The sequence below is a fragment of the Alosa pseudoharengus genome, unplaced genomic scaffold (assembly GCF_046254945.1).
Source record: "Alosa pseudoharengus isolate Yale_2024_CS ecotype anadromous, Long Island Sound unplaced genomic scaffold, YU_APseudo_1.1 YU_APseudo_1.1_scf_1, whole genome shotgun sequence".
Classification (NCBI taxonomy): Eukaryota; Metazoa; Chordata; class Actinopteri; order Clupeiformes; family Clupeidae; genus Alosa; species Alosa pseudoharengus.
The window spans coordinates 13,063,464-13,067,762 of record NW_027468564.1 but is presented as its reverse complement, the minus strand read 5'-3'; the positions used below and the strand labels follow the sequence as shown (position 1 = coordinate 13,067,762).

Sequence of the window (4,299 nt, the reverse complement as noted above, 5' to 3'; positions counted from 1 at the left end):
CTAAAGTTAACGTCAATGACATGTACATAGTATGCTACCCTAACGCCAAGGTAATGTGTGGAATACCATCTATGATTTATCCTTTTTTTGTCCATTCAAACATGTAGATTTTTATTCACATAATTACTAGGTTGTTGCCTTTTCTATCCAGTAGGTGGCAGTCCAGGATAAGAAATAGCAGTTCAGGAAAATAAACAAAATAGTAGGAACAAAGAAATTAAAGCAGCATAGCCTACAAGTGCAAACGGAAATGTAATGTGTGAAGTCATTGGAATGGAAATAAATGTAACCACCTTCCACATACTTTTGAATACATTTGGTTTGAAGTGTGCAACAAATGTAGTCAGCATTATTATCATCAAGAGGTTTGATAACTCGTAGGCCTAACTTCGGATTGTTTTGCATTGAGGTGCTACTTCAAACTTGACGAACTCCTATGGTAGGCAAAGGAAATTCCTTACTGCAGAAATAGTAGATTGATGCTACTGTCAACAGGTCTGGGCGTTCTTTTTGAAACTTAGGCCTAGGCTAAACGTTTTATTCAAAGCAGTGCTTTCTCGTCTGCCTCCTTCAGTCACTGTAGCCAGACTACACTGGGGCAAACGTCACTATGAAATGTGATTAATTAGTGTTAAATTTAACGAGTTATTATTTTGACAGCCCTAATTTTTACATTATTTATTCAGTGAAATAATGCATTTCCTTGTATCCTGACCAATTGTTACTAACTAGCCTCTCTGACACCATACTCGTATACAAAAGGGATAATGTAAAGAAAGTCTGAGATTTACTGTGAACACTTCAAAATGGGGAAAAAAAGGTGTTAGACCTTTTTGGTCATACTGCTCAGGATGGTTTATCTGTTGCTATTTCTCTGTATAGATTTGTTGTGGGACTTCAGCAGGATCCAATGCTCCAATGCAGTCCCAGGTAAGCTAGTGCATAGTCTATTCAATTACAAGCAGTTCATGGCCCATCTGTGTTTTATGCATCTCAATGTCACTATACTTTGGAAGTGTCCAACTGGGCTCATCTTGTCAGTACTGCAATTCTACATGCACTGGTGTTATGATGTGATGACATGAGTTCAGTTGTATATGCAAAAAGGTCATTTTGACTGATGTTGGATGTTGTCTGTGTGTGCAGGAGCAAGTACGAGATGAAATTTTACAGAGAATTCATGCAAGATTCAGCTTAATTCTTAGAAATGAAACGTTAGATCTAGATTACCTTTTGGATGTGGCTCAGCAGGAGCTCTCCTTGGCAACAATGGCATTACGCCAATTAAATATCCCACTAGAACTCATCAACAGCCTACAGCAGCTGATTGACATCCTTAGCTTGCCAGCTAGATCTGCTCAACAAGCATCAGTTAATGTATCAGATGTTGTAACTTTGACTGTGGGAGAGCTGGGACGGCCTCGCTTAAGCATAGCTGCAGATGCTATTGAAGGCCTCCTTTCAAATGCACTACCTATAGGTCTTCTAGCAAACTTGTATGGTGTTTCAAGAAGAACAATGTACAGGCGAATGAAGGAAAATGGTCTCTCTGTTCGTGGATGTTATTCCGACATATCTGACGATGAACTTGATTGTGTTGTGAGGTCCATAAAATCAAGAATGCCGCATGCTGGGTATAGATTGGTTAAGGGTGAGCTATTAGCCAGAGGCTACCGTTTGCAGTGGCGTAGAGTTAGGAGTAGTGTACAGCGTGTGGATGGAGCTGGAGTTTTGGCCAGGATGATACAAGTTGGATTTGTAGCGCGCAGAACCTATAGCGTCCCTGCACCACTGTCTTTGGTTCATGTAGACACTAACCATAAATTAATCAGGTCAGTGTGTTGTAGGCTCGCCCTTGACTTTCTCACACACACACACAGTCACTTACTATATATGCTGTGTACAGTTTTGTCAAGTAGCAAAAATATCTGAAAATGTTGTACTTCTCAGATATAATATCGTTATATTTGGTGGAATTGATGGCTTCTCAAGGAAGGTATGTAGAAAGAACTTCACAAAATACACAAACAAACAAAGGTCACAGTGATTACATGGCATGAAATATATTTTTGTTTGTTCAATCCTGTTTCTACATAGATCTTCTATCTTGATGCTGCTGCAAACAACAAAGCCTCAACTGCTTTCTCTTTTTTCTTGGATGGTGTCCGCAAACACGGATGGCCGTCAAGGTAGGAAATACTGTCTTGGACAGTATTACTAATTAGTGCAGTGGTTCTCAAATACTTTGTTAGGGGTTTTCAAGCCCCCCTTGTCATCCATTACCCTAAAAATGTTAACACTACATGATTATTTTTACACTTATTTAACTTAATGTTTTCTACTAGTCCCCTATATCCTCCCTCACTTCTCCTCTGATTCTATAGAATGTTCTATTCTATGTACCATATCTCTATACCCCAGTGGGACCTGCCCCACACTTGGGAACCAAGCATACCTGTCAACACTGCCTTTTCCTGGGTTCTCCCGTATTTCAAGGTCATCTGCCAGCACCGTCCCGTTTTGATATTCCTTCCGGAAAACTCCCGTAATTTGCATGGCCATCAAACTTCATTTTAAAATCATTGATCCATTCTCCCAGGTTGCCAGATTGTGTATGAACTACACCCTACACAATCACTTACTTTCAATTTCACCCATTTTGTCATAGGCTAAAAAATAAGAAAGCGGGTGTCTGCTGCGCAGCCTGAGTCTCGCAAGCAAGCGAGCTTGTTGAATAGCCTACTCCAGAACTAGCTGTTGTCAAATTATTGGCAATTTAAGTGATTAACACATCACATAAACTGTTATTGAGTGTTGTTGATACACAATTGGCAACTTGTGTCCTCGGAACCGAATCTGACAGTAAGCAGCTTTGGAGTTTTGGAAGAAGGCTGCAGGCAGGCAGCTGGTGGATACATTCTTGCATGCATAGGCTTTCGGTAAGGTGAAAGCAACAACTGAAATACAGTGTTGAAAACGCGTGTATGAAACATGTTAAATATGCAAACACTGCTGCGCCCCCACCCCCCCCACAAAAAAAAAATATCTCCTGTTTTTGGAAAGCTAAATGTTGACAGGTATGGAATCAAGGCTCTGGAGAGCTTTACTATTTGCGGATCTTAGGCCACACCAGAACTCATTGCATGATGACTGGTATAATTGTTTTGTAGAGTACGTGGTGACCAAGGAGTCGAAAATGTTGACATTGCCCGATGCATGTTCTCAGTGCGAGGAACTGGACGTGGGAGCTTCATTGCTGGCAAAAGTGTCCACAATCAAAGGTAAGAGTTACTGTCATCAGTCAAAGCAGTACATGTTATACGTGTCTTTCTTTTACCGTATTTGCATACTTGTGCTATGAGGGTTTACTATTGTTCTTTTCACAATATATTCTGATGCTGTAGAATAGAGAGACTCTGGCGTGATGTGTGGTCAGCTGTCACTTGCAACTACTATGAAGTGCTACATTCAATGGAAGAAGAGGGGCTGGTCGACCTATCAGATGAGATGCACCTCTTTTGTGTACATTATGTGATTCTCCCACGATTGAGATCTGATCTGAAGTGCTTCTCGAGTGGCTGGGACAAGCATCCTCTTAGAACAGAGGGAAACCTATCTCCAGACCAGCTGTGGCACATTGGGATGCTACAAACACCTGTGGTTGAACCAGATGTAGAGGTACGTTTAACTTGATTCGCAAAACACTCCATTTAATGGAACGCGCTGACTTTTGCTGTATTCTCCAGTTAGTTGATACATACCCTTCTCATCTCCGTGCGTGTAGTTACTTGCTGTTTTTCAGCCAACAGAGCCTATTCCTGACTGCACTGGTGACCTTGAAGATGGAGTGGTGGTGACCGAGATTCCCTGCCCCCTGTCAGATACGAACTTTGCAGTTCTTGAGGAAACAATTAATCCCTTACATTCCACACTATGTCATAAGGATTTGTACATACAGACTTTTGATCTTGTACAGAGATTGAATTGAATTAAATTAAATCTGAATGTAGTTTGGAGACTGAAGTCCCTAAAAATGAGCTGTCTCCAGCTGCTATGGAAGCTGTGAGATACATAAATCCTCTTACCGTCCAAATAAAATTAAAGAGCATATATGTTAATGGTTTACTACTTTCATTGTGATGGTGATTAATGATAAAGGACTCCACTGCACTATTCATAACATTTTATGAAAACAAAAATGTTTACAGCTCATTTACTTTAAAAGTTGACACCGAAAAACAACACACACTGTATATAACACAGACAAACAGACTGACAAAGTATACTTCCACATCACCC

The 4,299-nt window shown here is 40.5% G+C and overlaps 1 long non-coding RNA gene across 1 annotated transcript; it reads left to right on the top strand.

Moving 5' to 3' along the window:
* The first annotated feature begins 1,251 nt into the window (after window positions 1–1,251).
* On the top strand, window positions 1,252–3,253 carry LOC143137753 (uncharacterized). The gene is made up of 3 exons (XR_012990083.1): window positions 1,252–1,996; window positions 2,098–2,189; window positions 3,171–3,253. It is a non-coding gene; the product is annotated as an uncharacterized LOC143137753 (long non-coding RNA).
* The last annotated feature ends 1,046 nt before the right edge of the window (window positions 3,254–4,299 follow it).